Source organism: Ochlerotatus camptorhynchus, unplaced genomic scaffold, assembly GCF_037179485.1.
Source record: "Ochlerotatus camptorhynchus isolate MF236.1 unplaced genomic scaffold, CSIRO-AGI_Acam_v1.1 ptg000083l, whole genome shotgun sequence".
NCBI classification, from domain to species: domain Eukaryota; kingdom Metazoa; phylum Arthropoda; class Insecta; order Diptera; family Culicidae; genus Ochlerotatus; species Ochlerotatus camptorhynchus.
Genome location: NW_027040573.1, coordinates 1,307,929 through 1,324,984, shown reverse-complemented (window position 1 = coordinate 1,324,984; position 17,056 = coordinate 1,307,929). Strand labels below are relative to the sequence as shown.

At 38.6% G+C, this 17,056-nt stretch overlaps 1 protein-coding gene and 1 non-coding gene across 2 annotated transcripts in view; both read right to left on the bottom strand.

Moving 5' to 3' along the window:
• The window catches only part of stl (stall), a 56,324-nt gene that overhangs the window by 38,751 nt on the left and 517 nt on the right, over nucleotides 1-17,056 (bottom strand). The gene's annotated exons all lie outside the window — the stretch shown is intronic.
• Nucleotides 13,247-13,303, bottom strand: LOC135698207 (U7 small nuclear RNA). Its single transcript, XR_010517468.1, has one exon. It is a non-coding gene; the product is annotated as a U7 small nuclear RNA (small nuclear RNA).

Below are 17,056 nucleotides of genomic sequence, written 5' to 3'. Positions count from 1 at the left end.
TTTTTTATGCCGGCATTTTATTTTACTGGATCTCAGTGCAAAAACTTGCCGAGAATCAGCTAACAAACTGAAATTTTCCTGAGATCTCAGTAAAAATAAATACCGAGCTGCTCGGTTGTGCCAATCTCATAAAAAAAATCTGTTTTCCGCTCAAAATTTAAGTGACTTCGTCGTTTAAGCTTGATAATTAATTAGACCATCAGTCCGACCGATTGCCGCACCCAAGGTGCCAAAAGATGCAAAAGTTCAAGAAGAATAGGTGTTTGTGCAACATTACTTCTCGCGCTTTACGTTTAGATCATTAAAACCACAAAACCAAGACTGGCTCTAAGATACCGAGTAGACATATTTAATGGTTCCACTACGAAAATCTTGCAAGCATGACAGGCATTGTGGTATACATTGCATTCCGTCACCGTTGGAGATTTGTTTTCGCTTTTTAGGTTATGCAACATAGAAGATGGAATGAAGAAAACTCTACTTTGCCACTTTTCTGCCAAAGTGCCCGCATACAGAAGATTTTCTCGCCATGAAAGAAGGCGTTATCGTGCGAAAATCGTTACTTTTTTATATTGCTCCTAAAGCTGCTTCTGATGACGGGCCTTACTAGTTGTTTGTTGTTTTATGACTGAAAAAGAGACAGCGATCTGCATATATTAACGTGTTTTCGGTGATTTAGGGCAATGTTTATCTTAAAAGGCGCAATAAGCCGACGTTAATTGCATTAAAACCAAATAATCACACTGAATTATTTAATCAAACTCTATGAGAAACCAGTGAATGCCCTAACATTGAATCATTGGACAATTACACAAAAATATCACTGAAAAAATCTTAACTTTTGTGTAACAGTCAATGAGAACATTAATCGAAAGGAAAATTACTTCTAATAAAAAAATTATATTTTCATATTAAAACCTTTTCAAATGACAGTAGGGTGAGTAGGCAGTAAACTAAAGCATTTCGGCGTCGGTGGTGTAGTGGTAAGCGTGATTTCCTTTCATCCCAAAGGGCCTGGGTTCAATCTCAGTCGTCTCCGCCGGCATTTTCTGAGGCATAAATCCCCGGTCCATGAGTTACATTTTTAGTTGCGGGAGTGAGCAATAAGGTAAGTGAGCCAGCTGTTTACCCTAGAGAACCACTAATTGTCTCTATCTTAATTTTCAATTTTATCTCAATTACCAATTACCAACTTTATTTCCATGCAAGGTTAGAATATAGATTTTGTCATCTATCTACGAAAATAAAACCATGAAAGTTTATTTCAAATTTGAGTTTGGCTCTAGGGCCAAAAACTGCAGGACTACTGCTATAACAGGTACACTTACCTTAGCGTAATTCATTATAAAGAATTGCATTCTACTATTATAGGCAGCAAAGTTAACAACTACTGCACAGTTTTGACTATTTATGGAGGACGAAAAGAAATGTACTATGTATACAGCAAAGGAGGTGGGTTTTATAAAATTCAACAGAAAAATTATCACCCAGTGGGGTCCAGTCGAGCCGGATAGACTTGAATTTGAAGCCATATCCCGCGGACCTTCAGAACAAACTTAGGCTAGGCCATTGTGATCCTTGACACTCATTAGGAATAGCAATCGACTTTATTTTTCATTGTTGTGGAATTTGATGTCATATGATGGCTGGTCAAGGGTCAAGAAGGGTCAAATATCATCTTAGGTGTGGATTGGTTCACTTTCTTTATTTTTTCACGCGAATACTAGGTACTCAGAATCTATTGCGGTGAAAAAAAAAATCTTATTTAGTGACATACTAGATATCAAACCATATTATAAAATTGATGTGGCAGGCAATATGAATGAATTTACGGTTCTGGGTCATTCTTCCGAATGCCATTTGGCCGAATGGGTCGTTTGGCCAAATGCCGTTTGGCCGAATGCCGAGATAGGCACCACCGGGCAGCTCGGCATTTTTTTCCGTCGATCTTGTTTTCCGACGATCTTGTTTTCCGTGCTGAGCACCAATGCTACCGACGCCAGGAAGACAGCTTCTATACCTGGACCCTACCTATCGACCCATCAACTCATGAACCGGGGACCAACGGCTTTACTTCCCTCCTAAGGAAGGCGTGATCAGAGATATTATGCCTCAGAACAACCCGGCGGCGCCGAGTGGGATTGAACCCAGGCCTGCTGGGGTGAGAGGTAATCACGCTTACCACTACACCACCGGCGCTGCTAAAAAAGTAACAGTAAGGTGGGAAAAGAGGTAGAGAAGGATGATTTGCTGTACCTATCAGCCTTGTTCCATGACCTACAGAATCTAGATTTAGATCCAGCATTTAATGTATTACTTTTATCTGTAACCTTGTATATTATTTCTCTTATTAATGATTACTTGTTTAATGGAGAAGGGGATAAAAACTGAGTCTGTTTAAATAAATGACTGTTTCCTCGATGCCTCGTTTAGCCTAAAATTATTTTTGACTAATCTATGGCTAATCTATACTATGCAGTACCTAAAAACGGTTTCCGGCCATTTGACCGAACGCCGTTTGGCCGAATGGGTCTTTTGGCCGAATGCCGTTGGGCTGAATACTTGAAAAGATATTTCAAATTTTTGAAAACTACTAGATTCCTAAATGGCACAATTCAGGTTTTTGACCGCCGGTGGTGTAGTGGTAAGCGTGACTGCTTTCTCACCCCAATGCGTCTGGGTTCAATCCCAGCCGAGGTCGGTGGGATTTTTCTGAGGCATAAAAATCTCTGGTCACGTCTTCCTTCGGAAGGGAAGCAAAGCCGTTGGTCCCGGCCCATATGTGTGTTTGAATGGGTGCGATATCCTACGCAGGTGTGGAAGCTGCCTTCCTACACATTCGATTGCCGTCAATGGATGGCAATCGATGTCCGTCGGTGATTGGCACTAGATTGCGGAACAGAGACCGACGTTAAATAAAGGAAAGAAAGGTTTTTGACATTGTAAAAATGGGATTTTTTGATAAATTGTATATTGTCTAAAACTTACATTTTGTATTGTTGATGGATTCTTTACTCTATTAAAGATAAGCTTTTCGTAATGTGTTTGTTTTTTTTTAGCTACCCTTTCTAACATGAGCAGTTCTTTGGAGTTTTGATGATCTTATTCTTTTTTTACAGTAAACGCAGCTTTTCATAAAATTAAAACAAATCAGGATTTTAAAAAAATAGGAGATGTTTCCTTCTTTCAAACATGAGCAGTTCTTTGAAGGTTTGTTGTTCGGCATTCGGCCAAATGGCATTCGGTCAAATTACCCATTTGGCCAAATTACCCATTCGGCCAAATTACCCAAGGCAGCTACCTCGCCTGCGTAGGATATCGCACCCATTCATCAACAAAAATGGGCCCTCGTATGCAACGTAATTTTATGGTTATGCTGTCCCCTCGGTAGAGTTGAAATTTAGCGGTTTTTTTTTTATCAAAACAATCACATCAAAATCAGAGATGTCCCATTTTTTAATTGCTCGATTAACAACTATTCGATTATTTTTAGTTCGCTGTGCTGTCATTTTTCCACCAATGAAAGTGCATCACATGTTTGAAACGATGGGTGATGATCCTTTGGAGATGTTAATGCTTATATCGGCATGATATAACCTATTACAAATATTGTACTTTTCGGTTCGTTAATCGATTAATCGATTATTCAATTAAAAATCGGACATCACAAGATGTGAAACGTCATTTCAAATATAAGGGCCGATTATAAATAATGAGACAAATTGAAATTACGTCCCCACGGTAACTGAAATAAACACGAGTGCTGACCGATTGACTAGACCATTCACAAGTAAAAATATTAAGGTTTTTTAGAATGCACGTAGCCTGAAATTTTTACTAGTCTGCAATGTCGGAAATGTATAGATTTATAAACCTTGCATCCATGCGTCTTCAAGGTTCTTAGCTTAGCATTTTTCTGAGACGAAATGCATTATTTCGGAGTTAGCTATCTACTTTATACTTTAAGTGTTTAAAGGCCAAGTACTTCAATCACGGCCACTTCACACCACCACAACGTGCTTCATCATGGTAAATGGTGTTCCCGCACATGTCACAACAGAAACAAACGGCTATAGCCGAATCATTTGCTTTTTTTCGAAAATAAAGCGATTAATAAAAAAAATTATGATACCAACTGCACTTAATCCTTAATTCCACTTAAATAATTTTGGTATGCATGACAGATACGTATTTCAACTACAATGTGCAGTCTCCATCAGTGTCATTCCCACTAAAGACTTATCAAAAATCTAACCCCCTTAAGTACTCATCCCCTAGGTAAAAATGTCAAGATCACAGGTATAAAAATGAAACTACAATGTGTTGAATTGGAACCTACATAACTAATAATAACCAAAGGTTTTAGTAAAGTAAAGGAGAAAAAGCTATTCAAATCTCAAATAAGGCAAAAATCCCAAAGGCTTGGTAGCCATCAGAAACGCTGATAGATTACCTTTTCCTGGTGCGCTACTAGTATAAGATCTACTACTTTGAACTCTGGCTCTAAGCTCTTCTTGGTGACGATAATTAGCCTCCGATTTGAGAACAGGGTTCTGATACATAGTCAAATATCGTTTATATTGCGTTTGAAAACAAACACGTCAATCACTGATTTCTCTTGAATAAAAGCTCAATCTAACAAACAAACTATACCAAATGATAGAGGAATCATTCTTCTACCTCATAGTGTTATTACTTTTCGAGATTGAGCTTTTATTCGCGAGAAATCGGTGATTGACGTATTTGTTTACAAATGCAATTACGCCCAAATCTCAAATCACTCCGGAAATAATATGGCCAATTTTTTTATGTTTTGTTTTTCACTGATCATCCTTCGGAAGGGAAGTAAAGCCGTTGGTCCCCGGTTAATTAGTTGATGGGTCGATATGTACACTGATAAAATTCGACACATTTTTATTGGCGAATTTCCATGTAAAATTCCACATGATTTTCATGTGTCCACACATAAACAGAATTCACTCAGAAGTACACATGAAATTTATGAGTCAAATGAATAGTATGTGTGGTTACAAATGAATTGTATGTGTACACATAAGAACTATGTGTCTGACACATATATATCATTTGTTTATCACATTGCAAAAATTCATGTGTGGGACACATAAAAATAATCATTGAATTTTTATTAGTGTAGGGTCCAGGTGTGGGAGCTGCCTTCCTGGCGTCAGGAGCATTGGTACTCAGTACGGAAAACAAGATCGACGGAAAAAAAATAAAGGAAAAAAACAGAAAATTGAGAAGATTTCCCTAAATTCACAAGTTTTGTTATTGTTTACATTTTTGTCCGGGTGAAAACGAGGGAATGGTTGGTAGTTATTTTTGCATTCACGGCCCGGGGAATGGACACAGCAAATAAATGCTAAATTAAAATGAACTATTGTTGGATTAATAATAGAATACTGTTATTTTTACAATAGTTGCAGTTGAAAAGTGGCTTATTAAAACAAAAAGAATCCTCTTTTGAATTTATATGAATTTTCTGTCCGTGTAATATCTATTTTGATTGATAAGACGATGCGTCTTTGAAGAGGTCCCAGAACTCTTCAAATGATACGGATCATCAACACATTGAAAGAGGATTCTTGTAAGACCTATTTCAATTGATGAGAGTCTTTGGAATGGTCCCAGAACGCTTCGAATGATGAGGAATACCACAACTAAATTTCTTGTGAGATGAGCAAATTCAACTGTATCGAAAACGAATACCTAATTACTTTTCCTTAGTAATGAGGTTATACTATAGAGGTAACTCTAAGACCAGAAGGTCCCGAAGAAACGTGCTCAACTTTTTGGCTAAGCTCTGGTACTCATTTCGGTCCCAAGCTAATCAATGCACCCCTCGATTTATCGATTTGCTTGGGACCATTAATCGATTTGCTTGGGACCAATAGGCTAGTCAAGTAGTGAGCCTCTCACCTCTCACCATCCCTCTCCAACTGGGGAGTTTGGTAAAGAGAGATGATCAACCCGATTCGTACCTTCCTCAAAGTTGTCCTTGCTCGCTTTTTACTCTCTTTTTACAATTTTTACACTGCCGTACTCTAACGGAACTATCAACTCTATACTTGCATCTCCTCATCTATCTATAAAATGACCACTTTAAGTCTAGCGGTGCCGGTGGTGTAGTGGTAAGCGTGATTACCTCTCACCCCAGCAGGCCCGGGTTCAATCCCAGTCGGCGCCGCCGGGATGTTCTGAGGCATAACATCTCTGATCACGAGGGAAGTAAAGCCGTTGGTCCCCGGTTCATGAGTTGATGGGTCGATAGGTAGGGTCCAGGTGTGGAACCTGCCTTCCTGGCGTCGGTAGCATTGGTGCTCAGCACGGAAAACAAGATCGACGGAAAAACAAATCAAGGAAAAAAAAAGTCTGTTATTTGAAACTTGGCATCTTCAACTAGGGTAGATTATGGCTTCGGCACCCATTGACTGTTTTCGGCAACCGAAATTGAAACGTCAATTTCACTGTATTTTTCCATCAAAACTCTTCGCTGAATGTATTAAGCCGATTCCTTACCTTTTCAGCTTCAATCTGATTACATTTTTACGACTGTGCAATCCTTTTATGCCATATATTTTTTTAAATGAAATATACACACTACAAAATACGGCTGATTTCGAGTTGCCGATAATAGAACAGCTGGTTAACATGCAGTTCAAATGGAAAGGGTGCCGAAGAAAAAGAGACTGCCGACAATAGTCACACTCACCTGAGAAGTTTGGAGCGTTGTAAAAACATGTTCAACCCGTTTTGATCAATTCTGTCGATTGGAATTGGTAGAACAGCAAGCAGCAGATAAATGTCAACAAACAAACCTGTCATGTATGAGTGTGACGCTGAGAAATCGCTAATAGAAGTTCGGACGCTACTTAGATTGACGGGAATACGTAAATTCCCCTATGTAGAATCATCTAATTTAAATTTGAATTGCGGCAAAACCCGCCAGTATCACAACTGATGTCGGTGCCAGTATATAAACGTTCTACGACGTAGCTTAGAAATGAAAGAATAAAATATGTGATACCATCACTACTGGCCATTGTCTTGGTCTAACATGCAAGCATACAGCATGAGATTAAGCTCTCCCACAATCGGAAAGGTACTTAAGAATGGACTGCGGGAGGGGAGTAAGCTTAGTATATTTTATATCAAACTGTATAAACTAGGGTAGAGCACTACTTCGTCGTAATCGCCCATTTCCGTTCTATCGACCAGAAAAGATCAATAATATCAATGATTTCACCGTGCACAAATCAAACATAGGTTTGTTCCGATGCGTTAGTTCATTAGCTACAACATAAATCCTATTAGAGTGCATTGCATGAATATTTGCGCTCATTGTTCTCAAAACAAAAGAAGCGCTCCTAGCGAATCCCCTTTTTCTACGTTTATCCGTAGGACGAAGAAAATCTAATGGCATTTCAATGCTTTAGGACGGAATTGAAACTCGTAAGACGAATTTAGAATCAAGAAGCAGTGTTAGATTTTGAACAATATCTCAACAATTTGTGACTCTTTATCAAATTCAACGGTATGGAAAGGTGAATAAATTTAGAAGTCATCTTTGATGGAAATATTCCATTTTTTGTTCAAACCCGTTCAGAAAAGAGAGGTAAAGTGCGGGTTGTGCTTAGTAGGACGAAAATTAGATCAAAAACCCTATATGTCATAAATCTAGGGAAACTCAAACAGTAGTCCAAATGTCTAAAATAAGGAATTCAAAGATTTGAATCGAAAGGCTCAGAAGCAGTATTGAAACTCCCACGAAATAAAATGTGGAATGTGCTTTGAATAACCTGTTAAAATCTTCTAAGCCCACTCCTAAATAATTTTGAACACATCCTGATACTCCCTAAACAGTAAAAGTAGAAGGGTCTGTGCCTAGGGGCACGAACGGAAGCTTGACGTAGGACCGCTAGTGGACGGAATAAATGTGAAGAGCATTAAGTTTTTTTGATTGATCAAAATTTGAGGCTTATTATCTCAACTCTTTCCGTTTTTGAATTGTAGGCGATCCAAATTTGTAGTAATCTTTTTCAAAAAGAAAGTTGATTACGAGAATCAATCAAAATCACTTGCACCCCTGCTTCCAAGTTTGTGTGGTCGTTGGGGGCTTGTGGTTCTGAATATGGACAAACAAGCACAGATAAATTCTATTCCAACTCTTTACTGATGTAAGCTTGATGGCCCTGAAAAGGGCCGTTTTATTGAAGAGGACATCCATGGCCACTTACGTTTGGCGAGTTTAGAGTAGGTGACAGCATCACGGACCTAATTTTCCACGAACACCTTCATAGATCAGACCGGAGATACGTCAGACACTGCCACGGCGAGCCAGACGACGGATGGTGGTTACCTCGAAGAATTTGCGATGATGATTGGCACCTCCTTTGCCACGACCTACTGCTGCTATTGCTGACCACGCCGTCCGAAGCGAAAATGAGCTGATACCAGACAGCAGCGCTGCTTTATATTTTTTAGGTTAAAGCAGAATGATGTGCAACCAAGTGGTATAAAGCTACAAAGACTCCTCCCATTATGAGTAGTTTGTTATCAAGTAGCGACGCTGGCTATTTTCTTTTTGCGTACACGGCGAATGAGAACGACCAAAATTTGAGTTGAGTTCACTCATAATCGCCAAAAGTGTAGGAACTCAGCGGTGAGTAAATTTGTCTCATGATTTCGTGTGGAAAACCTAAAAAATCTGCCAGAAAATGAGGAGATTGACGAAAATTTTATTCAGTCTCGGAGTAGTGCCAATAGACTGAGTGAATCCAATCTTTACTTTTCTCAAATTCGGGAATTTTTCCCTGGAAAATCCTGGAAAAACCTGGGAAAACATGAGGCAAATTTACACATCGCTGAGTTCCTGCACTTTATTTCTTATTTCTGAGATAACTATACTCAAATTTGGGTAGTTCTCATTCGCCGTGATAGATATCGGCGTCTGTGGTTAGCGTGATTACCTCTCACCCCAGCAGGCCTGGGTCCAGTCTCAGTCGGTGCCATCGGCATGTTCTAAGGCATAACATCTCTGGGAGCTGCCTCCCTGGCGTCGGTAGCATTGGAGCTCAGTACGGAAAACAAATCTCGCGTCACTTTTCAATAGGTCCTATCTACATTGATCGATTCTCTTCATCGACACTCTCTTTCGTAAATAACTCGGCTTCACAAATCTGGATCAACAATAGAAAAGAGCCCATCAGCATTTGTAAACAAACCGTTCCAAAGCCCTTTACTCACAAAGCGAAGGCCACCCACACAAACCAACACCATCATCGGATAGGGGAAACTTCTACCTACAAGATGTTGGTGTTGGTTTGTGTGAGCGGCCTTCGATTTGTGAGGCTTTGGAACGGTTTGTTTACAAATGCTGATGGGCCCTATTCTATTGTTGATCCAGAAATGTTTCCTGACGTCTTCGTCGAATTAGATGCTAGATTGTTGCTTCTTCCATCGAAAATATCCGGCCGTGGCGATTCAAAGTTGATCAAGGTTGATCAAAATAATTTGTACTCCTGCTTCCAGTTTGATTACATGAGCATTTTGTGTGGTCGGTGGTTCTGAAAATGGACAAACAGGCAGAGGAATTCTATTCCTACTCTTTTCTGTAATAAGCTTGGTGGCCCTGAAAAGAGCCGTTTTGTTTCCAATGTTGGTGATGATTTAACCTCCGAAACCAAACAGAGTGCGTCTCTGTCACTTCAAAAACGTAGATGATATCCATGGCCGCTTACGCTTGGCGTGTTTAGTGTAGGTGACAGCATCACGGATCTCATTTTCAGGAACACCTTCAGCACACCTCGTAAATCAAACCGGAGATACGTCAGACACCGCTACGGCGAGCCAGACGACGGATGGTGGTTATCTCGAAGAATTTGCGTTTGGTTCTGAACATGGCGATGAGTGTGTAAAGTATTACGCAATTCCATCCTCCCTATTCGCACGCGCCCGAGGATCGGAGGCGAATGCCACTTCGACTTGTTTCGTCTACTTACTACTCTCTGACGACTGTGCTGGGGAAGCAGCATATGCATGTAGGTAATTGGTGGATTTGTTAGTTAATTCGACGCTTTTGGACAAGGCTGAACATTTACCAGTTTTTCAATAGTTTCTTGTTGAAAATCAAAATTTTTATCAATGCGTAGCCATATTTCTGATCGATTGGTGATAAAATTATTGAAATTGGACCAGGGGCAGCTGAGTTATTAACGTTCAAAATCTTTCTTAATTTGTTACATGTTCCATTTTCGGTTTTCACAAAGTGTACCCCCATATAGAAATCAAAGACGTAGTCCTACGTCAAAAAAAAATCTGAATATTACTGATGATAAAAACATTCATGCGAGTAAACTTGTATTTCTTTTTGCTGACAAAGGTGGACGATTGCATACGATGATTGCATTTCATGAAATAGGTATTTCATAACTTCAAATGATCTATAGATATAATATGTAAACTTGAATAACAATATATCACGCTCCATTTGTATATGTGCATCATTTATGTCACAGAAATTTATACAATATTTTCGAACTGTGTAGAGATATGATGATGAACATAATAATGACTTCAGTAGCTTTCCATAGGGCTACTTTGGTCCAATTTTAGGCGCACATTATGTCAGATATCACATAAAGAAAATAAATAAAATGAATACCCAATATTTAATTATTAGTGCTTAAACCAAGGTAGTCCATTTAGATGGGAGATTTGCTCAAATGGAATGAGACCCGATTGTGGGAACCGCTGATTTTTAATCTAATTTATTCAATAACCTTCAGTGACTTGCCCAGCATCCCCATCAGATGATGATTTACGTGTGCTACAGGTGGAAATTCTGCACAGTTTCCACATTTAATTCGTTTCCAAAATACATTAAAGGCTTCATATTAGGCTGATGGTGAGCATATTTGCATTTTTAAACGATACTTCAAATGATCTCAGTCATTGTCACCTTCCAAAATACCATCATGCAGCGGCACACCAAACTGTGACGAATTGGAGTCTTTGACATTCAAATTATTCAAACAACATTGTTTTAAAAAACGGTTTGAGGTTAGCTTTTCCTTTCGTACTTTTATTTTCAAAGTCAATGTACGTGTGGTAGAACAATGGAAATTTTCTCTCTCCCCATCCACCCAGCAAGAATACGAGAATCAACTAATGGAGTTAAATTTAAGAGACAGAGCCTAAATAAACTCGTTAGTTTCGGTGAAATGCGAATCAGCAGAACTAAGCCGAGAAGAAATTTTTCACCTACGGTATTTGATATGAAAAATTGACACTACCGGTGATTGTTCAGAGTTGTTCGTGTTCCGGAATGCGTATCACATTTGCAAGTAGAACCATTCACAATTATCGACGGTTCGATGAGTAGTGTTGAACCCAGGGGCGTCTGCGACCAACCGACGACAAATTGTTCTCGTCTAACTTAGCATATAATTAGAATCCAGGCCGTTGTTGAACTTGCACTGGCCGGTAGCACGCAACGCGCATATAGTGTGTGTGTGTGTGTATGAGCAGCATAAGTGTGGTCCAACAACCAACCAGCCTACGCCATCACGGGCGTATCAAAAGAGATACTTTTTGATCTGGTTCTGAATTGATTATCATTATTGCCATTTGTGCCCAGTTTCCAGTGATTCAAAGTTGAATGATGTTACTCGTTGGACTGCCAGGTAGAACGTGTTGGCTGTTTACGCAATAATCATAGGCATGTGATAACAGATGGCGAGTTTGACTGTGTCATGAACGCGCTTCAATTCAGTTCATTGACGGTTTGTAGAGGACGGCTAGAGCACCCTTGTGCAGTTTTGTGATGATATCTATTGAAGCAATATCATGCACACATCGTTCACATTTAAAAACGGTTGCTTTGGAGTCCCTTGTGAAGCCCTTGAACATAAAATTTAAAATTATTATCATCAAAACCTCTTAATAGCAGCAATATAACATTTCCGAAACGTTCAGATCTTTAACAACCATGCTTGTGGTATTTAATTTGAGCCTGATGGTGGCCTAACAACTGTATATAAATATAATTCTTAACTCCATCGTCGATGTCTTCTGAAGAAGATATCAACATAAATTTGAGAACGTAAGTGGAAGTGGTTCAGCCACACACTACGAAGTGAATCTGCTAGCAAACGCTGGTTAAGAACCCAGGGGCTCATGGTTATGGAATTACTGAATTTCACGTGACATACCGGATTCCGAAGGAGAAGGCGATCTTCATCAAGTTCAAATCAGAAACAAGTGTACATTATGCCCTGATGCATAACCCGAAGTAACTAATTTTCCATTATGCTAATGGAAAGGCAGTGGACATATGGATGTCGTTTGCGGGGGCCAACGTTCAATACGTACGAGTGTACGATTTATCACCAGATTTGTCAGACCGTTGGTGCTGGGGAAATACGGGAAAGTAAAACGAGTCTACCTGTGTCTCCTCGAGATCGTTAAGTCGACGATAACAGGAGCACATACCGTGGTAGAAGCAACAATAGCTGCAATTTACAAACCTACGACTAGATGCCTCCCTTCAGATGACGACTTGAGTGCGGTAAAAATCGATAGAACTGTTTCCAACACTTCGTTGGTAAATGAACAAATCGGTGATCATCTCTTTTTGCCAATGATGGCGGGTGGGATACCCCTCACCGCCTTCCTCAAAGTTGTCCTTGCTCGCTTTCTACTCTCTATATACAATTTTCATACTGCCTTAGTCTAACGGAACTATCAACTCTATACTTTCATCGCCTAATCTATCGTATAAAAATAATCACTTTAGTCTGTTATTTGAAATTAGCATCTTCAACTATGTAAATCGTTAACTTCACGCAGAAGTAATATAAACAAAATAGTTAAAGTATATAAATTGACCGTTATATGCGTGATCCATGAGATATTGTTTGAGATATATCTATTTGTCTGTGATAAATGTATACAACCATCAATCAACACTCCTGTAAATAAATAATTAAATAAATGCCTATTTTGTTTCCGTAATACAAGAAGATTAATCAGACTAATGAAAGCACTAAAATGGAATATATATTGTGGGTCAATTAGGGGGCGCGTATTACCCCACGTTCCCCTATGCTAGTGTAGTTACTGGAAGTGCATCTTTGGACAGCAAGAGCCAGGAAACAGAGAAAGTGATAGAAGTGCTGCATGAAGAGGTGGTGCCAAACAGCCACTCATCTACTACCTCGTAACGCCATTGGGCACCCCTGTAGGGGTACCAGTTAGACAAATTCTAAACGAGCGCTGATTAATTGCGGGTTTTTCCCCGTAACGTGGATAGATCAACTTTTCGTGATACGTCACGGGATGTAAGATCAACCACCGAATCCTAGCCCTGACTGCTTCAAACTAGGCTAACATGATTTTTCAGTAATCAAAGGAACGTATCTTAGCCGTAGTTACTTTTTATTCTTTGTTGATAGTGAACACTCGGCTTTGTCCACCGAAGATGAACTTGAAACAAGGAAAAAAGTGAGTTAGTTAGTCTTCATCTATGTGATTCCTAATCTTCTATTCGTTGTTCCCTAGTTTGAAGTGGTTTTTTTTTTTTTTTTGTTTTTTTTTTTTTTTTTTTTTGTGGTAAGGATTAGGGTTCCGATGCTTGGCCATTATCGGTGTCATTGCTTATTTCTGTTGCTAAAGAATCCAATTTTGACTGACAAACCCGTATAAATGCGAACCATTACTTGACCTTACTGAAAATGGTTAAAAAAAATTATAATCCCTGCTAAACTTTAACTGAAATGGTTATGGACGTTTGTGTGATAAAGTTTTAGCCTTATGTATTACGGTTTGTTGGAAGTGAACATTACAAATAATGATTGTTTTCTCCATACATTTTTGGGAAAGGAATTATATTGGAACCATTTTATTTATGATTTAAGAACTTTAATGGTAATGGTTATGGTAGTCGGTAAGGTTCATAGATGGTTTTGTATCATCGATAAACTTTATGTGGAGTATATCGCGAATTGGCTGCCTGTAAATTACTGATTACCAATTTGCGATAATACCGATAATACAAAAAAAATTAATGGACCTTACTGGCTACCATAACCATTACCATTAAAGTTCTCAAACCATAATTTAAAAGGTTTTAATATAGACCTCTCTCTGAAAATGCATGAAGAAAACAACTAATGGTTCTTAACAACCCATTATTTGTAAGGTTCACTTCCAAAGAACCATAATACATAAGGTCATGTAAAGTTCCATAACCATTTCGTTTCAAGTTTAGCAGGGATTATATATACAATTTTTAACCATTTTCGGTAAGGTCAAGTTATGATACGCGTTTATGCGGGAAGGAACGCGCCTTTGGAGGGTGTTTCAACTAGCAATGGGCGATCTTGGATCGAATCACAAAAGATCGATTCTTTTGGTTCGATTAACGATTTTTTGAATCAATCTCAAATACGACTAAAATCGACTGGATCGATCGTTTTCATTTGATTTTTGTTTCGATCCAACAACAATAATCAGTGCATTTGCATTTGCAATTAAATATATGTACACCTGTACCTGGAGTCTTCAACTCACGCTCGGTTAGTTAAAATTAACCACTTCATTCGAGCAGATAAAATGACGTTTACTACCACTCGAACTTTGAAATGAAACATTATTTTAAGATTTTGTCTTCTAGAACCTCGAAAAAAGTAGCCAACATTTGTGCGTTTCACAAAAAAAAAATAGTAATTAGTTGGTCCAGTTTTGTGAAATCGCTGGTAGAAAGTCACGCCAAAACTGCTTGACAAAGTGGTCAATTGTTTCTGAGCAGATCTATAATACCGAAAGAGTATACGATGATTTCACACATCTGTCCCCCCTCCCCCCCAAACAAACCGGAGGCGTGTGGGATATTCATGACGAAATAGTAAAGAATGTTATCAATCTAGTTATATACATCTACATTCATTTATTATGACATATTTCAGGTTCAGAACTGGATTGCCATGGGGGCATATCGGCAGAATTACAAAATTTCTTGCATCAGCCTGTTTTACCACGTTCTGTCGATCCTTTGCGAGCATGGTAGAAATACCGTAGTGTATATCCCCATGCTCGAGACTATTTATCAAGAATGGTAACAAGTGTTTCGTCAGAGAGGCTATTCTTCCGAACTGGTGGAACCACACAGAATCGATATCGGCTCAATGCAAAACGCATGGCTCAATTAGCCTTCTTGGGATCCCTCTCGGATGAGTTTTGGGATATCTGAATTAAGGACTTACCTGCTTTTACCCTCCGACCACCTAATCGTTTTGTTGCATATGTTAGTCTTTCGTTCTTTAAATCGTTCATTTAATACCAATAAAAACGAATTTTATGACCTGTTAATTCGCTTGCCTAATCAAGAATCCTGAGCAAAAACTTCCACATGTCAAATGAAATCAAAATAGTCATTTACTATATTCTAACATTGACCATCCGTTAAAGAGTTCGATCCGCGCTACACGGTAAAGACCGTAAAGCATGGAGGTGGTAACATCATGGTTTGGAGCTGTTTTTCTTAGTATGGAGTAGGTCCCATTTTCCGTATTAATTCCATCATGACTAGATTTGAATGCAAAGAAATCATGGAGGAGGTTATGCTCCCTTACATGCCTCTTATATGGCATTTTCAGCAAGACAACGATCCGAAACCCAATTCTTTGTATGTAAAGGAATGATTTCGTGCAAACAAAGTGTCGGTTATTTCATGACTTAGCCAATCTTCTGACATCAACATCAGTTCAAAAAGAGTGGTATGCTATACCAAAGAAAAGTTGTCAGTGCTTGGTTGAGTCAATGACAAGAAGATTGAACTAGGTTCTACTTAACAATGGAGGGCACAGCGGTTTTTTTCCTTTGATTTGTTTTCCGTGCTGAGCACCAATACTTTTTCACTGATATCCAACAAAATAGCTCCTCGGTGATGCCCATCACGGCAAAAATCCAAGTGTGTAGCTCAGCCATTTATTGACAAATTTCAAATCTATAGGCAAAACTTGAAACCAAGCTTTTCGGATTTATGAAGCTATGAGATATTTCAATGATAATTCTTATTTACAAGATGCAAGAAAAGAAGGTAAAGTGTGTGTATGACACATAAATCCTATCAATTAAGCTTCCAGAGGGTCACAATAGCGATTAGCTGTAACGATGAGCAACGCGATGAGCGAGCAATCAGCGATCATAAAATCGTTAGTTGTGTTAGTTGTTGTATCCCATAGTTTCATAATTACGAAAACTAGCATTTTAGTTGTAATGAGCAATTGCAAGTCTGCTTGAAACTACAGACTTTAAAAATTTATTTGGTATCAATAGATTTAAAATATATTGCTAAATTGCTGAGCAATGATTTTCAATCAATGATAATTTGAAGTTACACATTTTACCGAAGGCATCGTGTTCGAGATGTTAGACAAACGGTGTGCATCATGTATAGAACCTTTATTTCTAACGTTATGCAGAGCCTTGTTCAGAATGTAAAACATACGTTTTATAAAACAATTTTACTGCTGCAATCAAACCACGGCATTAGGCACTAAAAAGTACGGCGGTGCTCTAAATCCTATTCTATCAATATTTTGTTTTGTACGTATGTGTAACCAGTTGTCAAATTTGTAGTAAAGATGACTCGATATGCTAACGTTTGCGATAATATAAAAAAAAAAAACAATATTGCAAATGTTCAAGTTTATTGTCAAACCCACGGTATTAGGTGCTTGCGGAATTAGGGTTGATTTTTCACAAACAAAAATTCAATTCTACTAATTAACATTACCAGTAGCTGGGAGATTGTCTCATCTGTATGATATAGTAGAGCTGTTACACTTTGAGTGCTTGAATTGTTGTTTTCCAGAAATGGTGTGTTACGAATTTGAATGAATCGTGTCTCACTACTTAGCATCTATGCTTAATTAAGTATATAAATTAAATCAACTGAAGTAAATTCAAACTGCAGTTGCAGATTGCATCTATGAATCAATTTGTGTACAAATAGAGGACATACCCAATTAAAACA